The following is a 15,483-nucleotide window of genomic DNA, read 5'->3' as shown; positions in this document are numbered from 1 at the left end:
TTCTTCGTCTCTCTCTTCCTGTTTGTTTGTTTGGCTGGCTAGCTGTTAGTTTGGCTGTCTGTCTGCCTCTCGCTTTCTTTCTCTTTCTCTTTCTCTTCTTCAATCAATCTATCTCTATTTATTTCAGATAAAAGACTGAGGAACACAGTCTTCCAAAGTTATGGCAATTCTAAAATAGTACACAAATATTAGTCAGCCTTATCCCCCCGCTCTCCCCTCCCCCTACCACACCCCCTCACCCTCCCCGGAAAAAACCCTCTTATCTGAAACAAACAAGATTTGTAAACAGTCGAGAGTCAACAAGAGAGGAGCAAACAGCTAGCAAAGGAAAGCTGAAGGATTCGTAAAGTTTTCCGTGAAATTTGGAGGTTGCAAAAGCGAAGTAAAAATGAAGAAAAAAAAAGGAAGAAAAAAAATGTAAGGTAACCTCGCGCTCTCAGACAAAAGAAGAACAGGTTCGAAGGTCTTTTGTTAATAAAGTTACTCGGACAAACATTCACTCCGTGTACGCTACGTCTGGGTATATATCGGCACTGAAAAAAATAACTACTAGAAGAGAGTGTGTTTCGATGTATCCGTCGTGCTTTCAAAGACCCAACCAAAAAAATTATGTCGATGTAATGCTTGCAGGGAAATGTGCCGAAGTGAAGTATAGCGAAGGGTTAATAATGTACTTCAGACTCTCAAAGTAACAATAGCTTTGGCATGCGTTGACGGAAGCACAGAGGTGTAATAAACAGATCCCTCTCCTGTTCCACATTTGTGACGTGGAGAACTATCGTTTCAGCGTATAACAATAATCCATTGCAGCGTTAAATGTGCTTGACTGTTCTGTTGGATAGTTCCTTAATGCATGCATAGCCTGTCACCGAGATACATTAGTACTCTAATTGGAATATACTGAAGCTAATGCCAATGCCATTTGCTTTCGGATAGCGTAGTAATATTAAGTTCTATTATGATGTTTAGTGCTTTGACGTAACGTGGTACAGTTTATTAAGAATGTCTTATCAACTGCTTGTACTTAAGAGTGGAAAGCCATTCTGATATTTTACTTTTATAAAAATGTACTTTAGAGTGGAAAGTCATTCTAATATTTTACATTTATGTAGTTTACTTTGGTGTCCTTATTCACTCACTACAACTGTACATAATTCAACAAGAAGCTACAATAACTCATATTTACTGCAACAATATGTGATTTACAGAGAACACAATAATATTTCTACACTTAGAGCCGTACTAATTCCTACAATGACATTTCGACGTTCAGGGAAGGACGGTATTCTACGCCCTAAAACCACACGTAGGCCTTAAGAGTGAGAAGCCACAATGACCTTTTCTCATGGCGTATCAACTCACTACAACCGACTCAGAGCGAAAAACCACAACGTATTTTGACGGACTCGAAGGGCAGGACAACTCCCCAACGAAGCATTGTCCACACGACCACCTTTTACCCGGGATGAAATACCCAAGAAATAGTAGGAAAATCAAGACGCCCCAGTGTGAGGCAAAGGGCAAAGGAAGGCTTCGCGAGGACACCAAATTGGAGATCAGCTGGGACCTAACTCGGTGATTTAGAGATTATCAAGAGAGGCAAAGGCTGGAAGTCACACTAATTGTTGGGTTCGGGACCTAGTTTATACGGAGTCTGGGAAAGGGACGGTGGGCGGTGTGTATCTGTGTGCACCTGTGTGTGTGTGTACCTGGTTGTGTTAGCGTCGTTGGGTGTGTACCTGTGTATCTGGCTGTGCAAGTGTCGCTGGGTGTTTGGGTAGTGTATCAGTGTACAGGTGTGCGTGCGTGCGTGTGTGTGTGTGTGTGTGTGTGTGTGTGTGTGTGTGTGTGTGTGTGTGTGTGTGTGTGTGTGTGTGTTTTGTGTAAATGCAAGAGTGAATGTGAAGCCCTTACAAAAAAAAGTAAAAAAAAGAAAAAAAAAATATCAGGCATAACGAATACAATATCAAAGTAACATACCAACAAGCAAATGCAAATCATAATACGCACTAATATATCAAGAAAATAAATCCCTAATTTACGAGGACACATAAAATGATTATGATGAAGAGTTTAAATGATCCGCTCCAGCTGATTAACGTTAGTTAAATAAGCTTTTTTACGTCCATAATAATCTCGTGCTCCTGACCCCCCCCCCCCCCCCCCCGCTCCTCTGCCTGTGGAGGAACGACGCAGTGCAAAAAGATACTATACATTGCAGTGAAAAAGGCTCCTCCTCTTACTGAATAGAACATACGAATAGGCAGATATTACTGTACGGTAAGCGTTTAGTTATACATGTATGCACATACATGTGTATGTATGTGTATATGTGCGTGTACGCGTGCGCGCGCATGTGTGTGTGTTTATGTATGTATATGTATGTATGTATGTTTATATATATATATATATATATATATATATATATATATATACTTACAATGATGCTATACAAATTACCGCGTATGTTCTTCCTCAGACTTTTCTACATGTTACAAATAATTTGTACTTGCGTGGGACTATACAGCTATACAGTGTGAATGTATGTGCACAAGCTTTTTCCATCCACTTAAAGAACGCATGTGAGTAGCTTCCCCCATACTCCTGCTCCAAAAGAGGTTATTAAGACCACTGACTGCCATAAAAAGTGGCTTAATTCTGGTTTCTTTTGCTTCCAACACTATGGCGCCCTTGTTGCCAGTATCAAGACACTCAAATACCTTTCGAGTCTTTCCTCACAAATAGGTCGCCTTACAACTAGTCACGTGAGAGAAAAAAAAGGACACTTTGTAGCAAGGAGCTCCTTCGGGAAAGGCTGCGCGTATGGACTGTGATAGTACCTCTTAGATCTCGCTCGCTCGCTCGCTCGCTCTTATCCCTCCCCCCCCCCTCCCCTTTTTCTTTCTCTCCCACTCGGTCTCGGTCTCTTCTCTCTCTCTCTCTCTCTCTCTCTCTCTCTCTCTCTCTCTCTCTCTCTCTCTCTCTCTCTCTCTCTCTCTTCTTCTTCTTCTTCTTCTTTCCGCATGCCCTTCCTTTCCCCTTTCCAACTCTCCTGCCTTTTTTATCTTCCATGCTCTCCATTTCCCTTTTACTCGTTGTTTTCCATTTCTTTCCTCTTACTTCCTACCCCCTCTCTCTCTAATTCTCCTTCCTTTATCTTCCTTGCTAACTATTCCCATTTTTCTCGTTGTTTTTAATTTCCTTCCTCTTCTTTCTTCCTCTCTCTCTCTCTCGCTCTCTCCCTCTCCCTCTCTCTCTCTCTCTCGCTCTCTCTCTCTCTCCCCTCTCTCTCCCTCTCTCTCTCCCTCTCTCTCTCCCTCTCTCTCTCCCTCTCCCTCTCCCTCTCTCCCTCTCTCCTCCCTCTCCCTCTCCCTCTCCCTCTCCCTCTCCTTCCCCCTCTCCCTCCCTCCCTCTCCCTCTCTCTCTCTCTCTCTCTCAGGTGAGGGAGGTACTTAAGGAAGTCCAGAGAGAGGAAAAGTGTAAACATCCTCATCTTCTAGACACTTGGAGTACTTTACCACCTCGGTAAGAATCAATAAAAAAAAAGAAGCATTAGAATTTAAATAATAACAATAATAAATTGAAAAAATAAAATAAAACCTTGAATTAATTCGACACAAAACAAACCAAAGTAGTCAGGCAGATCATTAAGACAGAAAAGGAGGAGGCGAGAGACAGGTCAAGTTTTAACGTCCAACATCTGGCGGCGTAGTGTGAGGAAGTGTCTCTGAGCGGCGTTGGAGTGGAGCGCCGTTGCGTTGCGTGGCGTGGAGTGGGAGTCTTGTCCGGAGTGCGGCTGAGGATGGAGTGTGTTAGAGCAGGTATTGAGCGAGCCGGAACACGGGAGGGGGGGGGGGGGAGCGGAGTCAAGCTCGGGAGAGGCGTGTCAAGGGGAGGAAACTATAGGGGAAAAACGAGGGAAAGTCTGGGATCATTGGCGTGTGTCTTCTCCGTTTTTTTGTTTTCTTCGTTCTTCGTTTTTTCCTTTCTCTCTTTTTTTTTTTTTTTTTTTTTTGTCTTTTTCTTTATGTCTTCTTTCCCTTTCTCGTTTCGTTTCTTATTTTGTCCACTTTTTTTTTGTTTTTCTCTCTCTCTTTAGTTACACGTCGTCCATATCCAATTATAATCGTGCATCCTTTTAACCTTCCTCCTTCCCTTTCTCTTCCTTCTTCATTCTCACCTTACCTTCCTCTTTCTCTCTCTCCCTCCGTCCTCCTCTTACCCTAATTCCTTCTACCTCCTACCTTTCTTCCTTCCCTCTCTCCCATCCTACTCCTTCTCTTCCCTAATTCCTTCTCCCTCCTTTCTTCTCTCTCTCCTTCCCTCTTCTTCCTCTTTTCCTAATCCCTTCTCCCTCCTTTCCATCTTTCCTTCCCTATCTCTCCTACCCTCCTTCTTTCCCTCTCACCTTCCCTATCTCTTCCTCCCTCCTTCTCTCTAGCTAATTCCTTATCCCTCCTACCTTCCCTCCTACCTTCCCAATCTCCTTCCCTCTCTCTCTTCCTCCCTCCTTCTCTCCCGCTAATTCCTTATCCCTCCTACCTTCCCTCCTACCTTCCCAATCTCCTTCCCTCTCTCTCTTCCTCCCTCCTTCCCTCGTACATAAAATCGACTCCAGACTTCAGACAAAAATAAAAATCATCATACATTTCCCTCTCCTTTGTTCACCCAATGGGCGAACGGCTGCGTAAACCAACATGTTAAGCAGATGAATTGCCGACGTGTTTGCATTATACCGAGAATGAAAGCGCACACAGCACCTACATTTCTATCCGGGTTCGCGAAAAATTGTGGAAAGGGACGAGGTGAAGTAGGGAAAAAATAGGAAAAAAATAGGGGAAAAATAATAGTAAGGGAAATAGGTGGGAGAGGGGAAAAAAGGGAAATAATTAAGGAAAAGTAAAAGGTTCGTGGGGGGAGGGAGAGGGAAAGGGAGAGAGGGAGAGAGAGGGAGAGAGGAGGGAGAGAGAGGGAGAGAGAAGTATGGAAAGGAAGGAGGTACGCGGGGGAGGGGGGGGGGAGGTATAAAAATATGAAATGGGGGTAAAGTGCGAAAATCAATAAGGAGAAATTCAAATATATAAAAGGAAAAGAGTGGATAAATGTGGGAAGATATGCAGAACAGGATAGAGGACAGTAAATAAATAGATAAATAAATTATTAACAATAAATAAAGGTACATGAAAAAATGTAAAAAGGAAACAGGAACGCAATTGAAAAAAAAAAAATGAAATCGATTAAGTATACTTTAAGAAAAGTAAAATAAAGGGCAAGATACGCAGGTAGAAAAAATATATATAAGTCTACATGCATACGGAAGGTACACGCGAAAAATTAGTATATATATATAAAACGAGACAAGGTTCCCAACAGAATTATGATTATGATAAAAATAATTATTATAATTTTTGTTGTTCTAACAATAATAATGATAATTATTATTATTATTATTATTATTATTATTATTATTATTATTATTATAACAATAACAATAATAATAATAATAATAATAATAATAACAATAATAATGATACCAATGAGAACAATAACAATGATAATAATAAATAAATAACATAATAGATATATAATCAAGTAAACAAATAAAGAAGAATCGTGGAAAGGCACAAGGTATGCAGACAAATATGATGAATAAACTATAAGCCGCGCGAAAAAATTGTAAAATTGATGTACAATCAAATGAGGTCGTCATAATGACAATCCACAATCAGGAAGGATAAGCAATGGCAGGATTTCAGTTAATATTCCCTTTCTTTTGTTTTCTGTGATACGTTTTTTTTTTCATTATAATTATCATAATTATCATACTTACATCTGTCTTCTCTCTCTCTCTCTCTCTCTCTCTCTCTCTCTCTCTCTCTCTCTCTCTCTCTCTCTCTCTCTCTCTCTCTCTCTCTCTCTCTTATACCCTTTTTTCTTTCTCTTGTATTCACATTTGAAAAATAAATATGCGGTTGAATTGACATTTATTTGTTATGATTTAACAGCTACAACAACGTAACTCCCCGTGACCTTTAGATCTAGATTGAAAAAGAAAATATATATATACAGTGTGTGTGTGTGTGTGTGTGTGTGTGTGTGTGTGTGTGTGTGTGTGTGTGTGTGTGTGTGTGTGTGTGTGTGGAGGGTCGTATAAAGGAGATGTAGTATTTAAGATTATGTGGAACCAACTTCAGAATTCAATTTCTTCTATGATTTATCAGACATATAGTGTGTATTCAAATGCCATATAAATGCGATACAAAATACAGGTAATCTTAAGTGTTTATAAAATTGTTTGCATTGTAGGCTAATTGAATGTCAGCGTTCAAATGTGAATGCCATTTCCATTATTAAAAAATCCGTAATATAATACGGACTTTCACGAATATCTCGATATTTATACCAGATAATCCCATCAAAATTAATAACTTTGATTTTTTTTTTATGAAATCTATTTTCGAAACACCGTCAGCGTCTAACCTCCACAGGGAATGAATCTGTGACAAGAACAAGTAACATGAGAAACAAAATGTGCTTCAACAGCTTTATTTAGGACCCCCACATCCCCCAACCCATAATAATAATAATAATAATAATAATAATAATAATAATAATAATAATAATAATAATGATAATAATACTACTACTAATAATAATAATGATAATAATAATAATAATAATAATAATAATAATAATAATAATAATAATAATGATAATAATAATAATAATAATAATAATAATAATAATAATAATCATAAAATAAAACGGTATGTCATTACTGCTGTTAATTATCTGCCTCAAGTTATTATATGAAATCGTGTCTCTTATCATATAATATTCTGATCAACTGAGGAATTAACGAGTTCGAAAAAAAAATGTCAGGAACGTTAAAGAATGTCCAATTTGTTTTTATTGGAAAAGAAATTAACTTGAGGCTGCTGGATCGATCATTTCCTCATCAGTGATAAAGTAATTTTCCTCGTGACAAAGCAGTCTATGATAAATCGCAGGTAAGTTATCATTCTGCCAAGTATGTTTCTTTTCCTTTCTTCCTTTTTCTTGTCTTCCTTCGTGTCCTTAACTTTCTTGTTATCCCTCTTCTGCCGCTTCCTCTTTCTCTCCTTCGTCTCTTCAGCGTGTAATTTGAAAATCACCAAACCAAATGGCGTTCTTTCGAATATATTTCGTCCCTGAGACATACTTGGTATTCTTTAGAAGTGTGGTCACAGGTTGAAATTAGTAGGATAATTTAAGGTAAGCTAGCAAGTAATCAAAATCTACGTGTATGTATGTATTTTAGTACACATGAATATGATTCATACACACGTGCGTATGTGTTTGTATATGTGCATATAAAATTATAAGAAAATGCGAAAAAATGTTTAAATTTAAACAGTAAACCCTACTTTTCCTTGCTAGGTAGATTGAAGTAAGAAGCATAATATAAAGTCTAATTGGGTACGTTTCTCAATTCTAAACATTCCACAATTCCTTGTAGATCTGATTTGGTCGACAAATCCCTGGTTGGGAAACACTATTATACGTAGAGATACGATTAGGAAATTTAAGTGCCATGGTGTATAACAAAGGCAATCGAATATTCCCATGTACAAAGGATATATATATAGCTTCGTTCCTCATCGTTACGCTACGATCGATATAATGCATTAAATACTCGAAAGTGCTATGATATATGATATACCACAGAGATATAATCAGAAGTGAAGAGCGCTAATATGCATAAAGTATGTAGCTACAAGTTCTCTACGCGAGGGATATATTCGCGTCATCTCTGTAAAAAACATTTTCGATATACTCTTCAGGCATCGCCAGGAGCTCAAAGGGCCCTGGCAAAAGATATATGCAATAGAATATTTTGTAATGTCTTCGCCAGCCCTCAATGATAAGACATACTCTCTATACTATAGAATTAACGAGAAGCCAATAGCGTTAATATATGAATAAACGAAAATTTCACAAGCGACATACTTTGGCCCATCGATATGACATACCCGATACGCTATAAATATTAGAATTAAACCGACAGCGCTATGATACATGTGTGTGTGTGTGTGTGTGTGTGTGTGTGTGTGTGTGTGTGTGTGTGTGTGTGTGCGCGCGCGTGTGTGTGTGTGTGTGTGTGTGTGTGTGTGTGTGAAAATTCCCCAGATGACATACCTTCGCCCCATATCAATGAGATATACGCGATGCACTATAGATATAATCAGAAACTAATAACACTAAGCTATACAAAGTATATAGGCCTATCAAAGAAAAAAAATCCCCAAGGGTATATATCATCACCTTTCATCAATAGGACATATTCAATATACCATAGATATATGATCAGTAACTTGCGTGATGTGAAGGGCAACAGAATGTGACAGTCGCATGCGGAAGTCGGCCATTCAGCTCAGGCGCAACTGCCGGATAATTATCAATCACCGGGAAAGTTGTGATGACCCGGGCGTCGGATAAATGCTTTTGCCGGAATCCGCTCACGGGGGTAATGGGAGCCGAAGGAATGGGTAATTGTATGCTATATTTGGAAATCGTTTGCTACACTTGGTAACTGTATACTGCGTTTAGTGATCTTGATTTACACTTGGCGATCTGCTGCTACATTTGGTTATGATACGTTTGGTAGTCTTATGCTGCACTGTGATCGTATGCTACACTTTGTAATTGCACTTGGTAATCATGAATCTTATGTTGCACTTAGTAACTCTATACTAGGTTTGGTGATCAGATGCTATTACTTGTTAATCGGTGAAAGCGTATGCTTCATTAGATAACTGTATGATGATCTTTACAGGTGTACGCTAAACTAGATCCTTCTGGAAATCTCATGTTGTGACTGTATGCTACGTTTAATGACCGTATTCTACACTTTATAATCGTATGCAACTCCTGTCTTCTTTTGCACTTGGTAAGATTTTACTATACCTGGTAACAACGTGTCTCAAGTGTTAGTGTCATACACTACTAGGTAAGCCTATACTAAATTGCATAAGATGCTAGTCGGCAATATACTACACAGGGCAAGTACACTCCACAGGGCAAGTACACTCCACACTTGATAATCACAATATCACACTATAACCGTAGGCTGCACTAGTCAATACTGTGTAATCATATGGCACTCTGGGTAATATGCTACGCAAGGTAATACTCATGTCTGAAAACGGAACTCAGTGTAATAATGCCTCCGTTCTGGCGAGGAGAGGATAACTGACCGAAAAAAGATGTTTCGCTGTCTTTCTAGAACACAACAACCACACAAGATATACTAGAGAGACCGGTGAAAGAGGCAACGGAGCAGACCAACCGGAGGAGGAGACAACCAGACCAGAGCGACCTCAGACGGATGCATGACTAGGCCAATTTGAGGAGAATAAGATGTCTACCAAATCAAGGACTATGACCACACAGACCGGGGCAAGGGGCTGGTGAGACAAAGCGAAACATATTCAGGATAGACTACAGCGCCGAAAACAAATTATGTAACGAAAAAAAATGCGATAAAGGTCTGGAAAATCTAGACCGACTGGGAAAAGAAACAAAATTAAACCACACGAATGTGTCTCATCAGACCAGGCTAAGCTGAACAACACATCCAGTAACAATGTGTTAACTTGATCTGAACAACGGAACAAACAGCGTAGCAAAACAAGTGGAACAAATTATTGAAGCAACGAGACCAGAACAAGGGTCTAATTAGGAAGGCATTCGGGTCGTAAAACTAGGATGAGTTGTCTCCCATGTCATCGGTGGTTGAAATTTAAGAACTAAGACTGATTAAAAAATAATAATAATAATAATAATAAAAAATAAAAAACAGTTTCCGACATATTTCACCTTTGAAGAAAATATTTGTCGTCCATAAAGAACAGCAAGTTTGTGGATATTTTGATGTAGGAATTTGTGTTCACGATTTTCCTGGGTACCAATTTTGCCGGCGACAAAGACAATAACAAAACAAGAAAAAAACAAAAAAGAAAACGTACAAAGATGAAAAATGTATTTAGCTTTCGTTCCATTTAAAATTTCCGGGCCAGACGTTGTAATATAAATTGATACGTGCGTTTAATTCCAACCACTCATATTTACGAATGTGCAATATTCAGTAACTTGTCTACTGCGTCCTCGGGTTAAACTATTAAAAAATATTTTTTAAACAAAGTAAAATGCTTTGAATTCGGGTAACCTTTGTTGTAAATAATGTACAAGAACAAATGGACGAACGTGCGCAAGCACACACACGTACCCGCGAATACGCTCAAACACACATACAAATACACATATGCATACACGCACATACATATATATACAGATACAGATGTGTATATATACTGTAAACATATATATACATACATTATACTTATATATATAAACATATATATACATACTTATATATGCATACATATATATAATATATATACACATAAATATACGGCCCCACTCGTATGTCCCTATACTGTTCCTTATTCAGGTTTATTATTATAATTTTACTTAAGTCTGTGTTATCATAACCCTATTCAGGTATGTGTTAAAATTACCTTGCAATTTTAACATATACCTGTAATTTTAAGGTAATTCAAGTGTGATAACATCGCCTTATTCAGGATTGTGAAAACATGATCTTACTCACGAGTGTATTATATCTTACTCAGGTAAGTCCAGACTCATATTCCCCTGAATGTCAAGAGCGTGTTCTCCACGAATGTATTTATGTGTTGTCTAGGCGTATGTGTTATACGGTTCACTATAACGCACATTAATATTTAATCATTATTGGCATGGTAACGTGTTGCGTTAAGATATTGAGAACGAAAAACATAATAAATAAATAACAAAGATCATAATTAGACTAGAGTTTACTAAAGGAAGAGGTTTTAATTTCATTTTAATATACATTGTTAAATGCAGCAATAATGATAGCAGTGTGCGTGTTAATCAATGCTACATCAACAATAATGTTGGAAATAGTAACATAATAAAATTCACATCTTTTCATAAGTGTAGAAACACAGAAAGAACAAGTAGCTTTCTATTTTTTTCAAAGAAAAAACGTTTTATAAGATTTATGATGTCAGAGAAGATTCCAACATGCTTCAACATTCCAAAATTAAAAAACGACAAAAAAATATTAAATGTGTGTGGGGGGGGGGAGGTGTATCTGCATGTGAATGTGTGTGTGTGTGTGTGTGTGTGTGTGTGTGTGTGTGTGTGCGTGTGCGTGTGCGTGTGCGTGTGCGTGTGCGTGTGCGTGTGCGTGCGTGTGTGTGTGTGTGTGTGTGTGTGTGTGTGTGTGTGTGTGTGTGTGTGTGTGTGTGTGTGTGTGTGTGTGTGTGTGTGTGCGTGCGTGCGTGTAAGCAATATACATAAAGGGAAAACGTCTAGCGAGGAACAACCAAATTCCCAAAGGGCACCGCCTTAGCTCCAAACAGCGGAGCGTAAAACGAGATCAGTATGTATATCTAAGCAATTAATGTAAGCACCTTGTGTGTATGTGTGTGTGTGTGTGTGTGTGTGTGTGTGTGTGTGTGTGTGTGTGTGTGTGTGTGTGTGTGTGTGTGTGTGTGTTTAAGGAAGTAAGAGAGAGAGGAGAGGGGAGTGTGGGTGTATATGTACGTGTGAGTATGCGTATGCGTATGCGTGTGCGTGTGCGTGTGCGTGTGCGTGTGCGTGTGCGTGTGCGTGTACGTGTGTGTATGTGTATGTGCATGTATGTAGGCATCTACGTGAGTGTAAGCGCATGCGCATATGTTTTCATTCCTATTGCCGAAAAAATAGATAAATAATCCATCAATTTCAAACAGATTCAGTCTGATTCAGTGAAACCACTGGTTCCATTCAGACACGCAGAAATTCAGATCTACGGCAATACAATCTCCCAATACACATGGGAAAAGACAGTTACATTCCACGGTATGCTCTACTTATAGTATACATATAATAACCCTTAATGCGAAGCACAATAAATGCCACATATGATCAACATAAGACGAATAATATCAATATTAGAATGGATAAACCACTCTTACCAACACGTACATATATGAACAAATTTTAAGATCTAAGGATTTGCAGTCGAAAAGACTATATGAAGAAATCAATTAATAATAATGACAACAACAGCAGAAACACCTAAAAGAAAGCAAAATTATGACTTACATCGCAAAGAATAATCTTTACAAATACTTAACGCCTTCACAACAACACCAAATGCGCAAATACAAAACGAAGAGGCCCTCAAATGCGAAGTCTTTCATAATGCCTTACGTTCACAAAGACATAAATCTCAGACAGGCTCACAAGAACATAAATGTAAAACGGAAAGGCTTCTAAAACAAACGTTCACCCACGATAATGCTTCCACAGTCAACAAACACGTGAAAAATAAACGGAAAAATGTTTCTGCAACCAAAAAACCGCGTACGACCCTTGTGCGTCAATCCCTTCATATCAACAACTGCTGCAAATAAATATACGAAACGACAAGGGTTCCAAAAGCAAATCTCGCCTTCAGCTTTTGGCCACGAGGAACCATTTCAAAAAAACACAAAAAAAAGCTTCTGTAACGACCAATATCCTCACAATAACAACAAATACATAAAAAATGCCTCGAAACAAAAGCAAAACAAAAACGCTTCTGTAACGACCTTACCTTCACAGTAACAACAAATACAGCGACACAAAGCACACACACACAAAATAATTACAAACCTACTGCAACGAAATCTCGCAAAACTCACCAGCGAGGAGGAGCGTCGCCGAGAGATAGAGCGAGCAGGCCGTTAGACGAGACAGAAGGCGCTGACGACGGAGCAGTGGCAGCGGGCGGCGGCGGCGTCATATTTCGGGCCGGCCTGGTCGTTATTTCTTGTATTATTTTGGTTCAAAGGCCTTTTATTTTTTTCCTTCTTTAGGGAAGACTTGGGATAAAGGGTGAGGGAGGAGACTTTTTCCCAATGAGCTGCATGATTTTTTTTTTTTTTTTTTGGGGGGGTGAGGTGGAGGGGGAGGGGGGGAGCTGGGATTGAAAGGGGGGGGAGGTTGATGGTCAACCTTAGGCTTCCAACTCCTTTTCTTCAGTAATTTATCTTATCGATTGTATTTGCTGCAATTTTTATTTGTTAGTTTTGATTGTGATATAAGATATATATGTATATAACAAAGGTACTTCTCAAGCCTACATCACCATTATATGTGAGTTTTCAAGAACGCCGAAGAATGGGCTTTATTTCAGTAGAATGTGCGATGTAATTCATTTTTCGAATCGATTCTTGTTCTACAGTAGAATTTTCCTTCTACCTTTCCTTCTTTCTATTTGCAAAATAACTTGAGAAACAACCGTCAAAAGCCGATTATTGCCGGACACTTCATTATTATTGCTGCACTTAAAGTTATGTGCTGGACGATGAACAATCAATGTAGATAAATATGCATATATTTAATTATGTGTTTTATATCCGGTAGTTTTCCCAACGGAAAAAAAGAGCGGCGTAATATGTATATTATTTCATCTCAAATTGTTTTTTTTTTTTATATATTCATCAAAACCACTTGCGATAATCTCACTTCACTTGGGTCTCTCAAACAATAACAAGTCCAGAGTAAAACGAAACCAAAAGAAATATATCAAGCAATACCATAAAGAAATAATAAATACACCGTTAATGAAATCAAGCACTGAGAAGGTCCAAACAAGTTCCGTGAGCCAGAGACAGCAGGGCGTCCGTTTCACACACGCCGACAGTCTCCCAGCCACTGACGGCCGACCGAGGTGAGCAGCGGGAATCCAGAGGCCGGGTGGTTTGCGCACGCGTACTGCCGACGATCCCGACCACTCATTCGCGCTGGCCAGTCTTAACACCCTCGGTATATAAGGTGATGTAGACGATCGTTTAGGGTAATTTAATACGTGAATTGTATAGCAAGGTACAGGAAGTAAGGTATAGGAAGAATTGTGAGATATACTTGACTGTACCTTTCTTCGAGTAATTTACGTATAGCTGATGTAACTGTTTCATTTATTTAGGCATCAGCATCACACTCTTGGTATAAAAAGTGACGTAGAGAATTTTAATGGATAATTATGTACCTGGTTTGTATCTGATGTTCCTAGTTCTTTAATATATGGTTCAGTTTTAATGCTTTCGGTTTATAAGATGATATATAAAATAGTATAAAGTACGTATATTAAAAGGCGATGCCCATTTACATCAAAGCTCAAAGAAATTGTGGATCTCAAATGTAAGGAATACTGTTCAACTCTACTACATTCCCGATTTAAGTATGTTTATGAACATAATCATCGGTATAAAAGATGTAAGGAACCACACAAGATACTTTAATATTTTTGTCGTAACGGTTTCAATATAAAATGATGAAAACAAAAATTATATAAGCTGGCCACTGATATACCCAGCACATAACAAACAATCAATGGAATTATTAGTATCAAGAATATGCTGTACAGTAACTGTAGAATTATTAATTATATACTATGAAATTATAACATAAATAACAGTTGGCAGCCATTTCGTAAAATTGTAAAAAACACAATATTCATTCCACTCTTGGTAGGAAGCGCCAGAGACAACTGCATACATATTTATATACATTTATTTCAGAAATTAATGCTTATGAATAAATGATAGTCATAATTATTACACGAGTAAAGTGTTTGTCAATATCCATTAAATGTCAGGTTGAAAATAAATAATGAAGCATTAGATCAGGGATTCTTAACCTATTGATGATTTAAGACCCACATGGATTGTCAAGTATGTTCCCATGACCCTTTACTTGACTGTCATTCATTTTAGAAATATTAGTTGCTTCAGTTTGTTTCGTTTATGAAAGCCTGGGGTTGACTTGAGTCTGGTTTTGAGGTGTGGAATATGAGTGTTATGTAGTTGTCTGATCTACCTACCTATAAAATAATACATTACATGGATATCCAGAGATTTGGTTCCATACCCCCTACTGGATATCCTTGCAGTGTATCATCCCGTCTATGTGAGCAATGGATAACCCCCTCCCTTTACAAGTTGACCACTCAGCGTCGCCAGTGCTTTGAATCTTTTATCCGAAACACATACCACGGTATGAATAGGGGAAAAGGGTTTCGGATATGAGTCGAACCTGGCAGCTCCCACATTAGCAACGCTGGGTGGTGAATTTAGAAGTGGGGGAGGGGGAAAGGCTGTACAGTCACGGTCCAAAAAGTTGTCGAATATTGTACGTTTCGAATTCCGTCTCGAACACGCAGCTAAAGTGACCCTCGTTGTCTAGGTTAAGATTTTTTCGAAGAGTTATATAAGACACGGCTGTGGTTTTTGAATGTAAAAATACTTGTATTGCATATGTGCTCATAAGTAATGATAAATAAATACGTAAAGATTTTCGTGTCAGTTAGGTGTTTCTTGTAAGATTTTAAAGTGGTATCATATGCACATGTATAACTTTATGAAC

The 15,483-nt window shown here is 38.4% G+C and overlaps 1 protein-coding gene across 2 annotated transcripts in view; it reads right to left on the bottom strand.

Moving 5' to 3' along the window:
- Nucleotides 1–13,738, bottom strand: part of LOC125048042 (netrin receptor DCC-like) — a 92,919-nt gene extending 79,181 nt beyond the window's left edge. For both annotated transcript variants that reach the window (XM_047646665.1, XM_047646666.1), the window contains exon 1: nucleotides 12,759–13,738. The gene's annotated coding sequence lies outside the window, so the exon portion shown is untranslated. The remainder of the gene's footprint in view (nucleotides 1–12,758) is intronic.
- Nucleotides 13,739–15,483: the final 1,745 nt, after the last annotated feature.

Source organism: Penaeus chinensis, chromosome 42 (assembly GCF_019202785.1).
Source record: "Penaeus chinensis breed Huanghai No. 1 chromosome 42, ASM1920278v2, whole genome shotgun sequence".
NCBI classification, from domain to species: Eukaryota; Metazoa; Arthropoda; class Malacostraca; order Decapoda; family Penaeidae; genus Penaeus; species Penaeus chinensis.
Note: the sequence above shows the minus strand (reverse complement) of the source record. Positions and strands in the feature narration are given on the sequence as shown.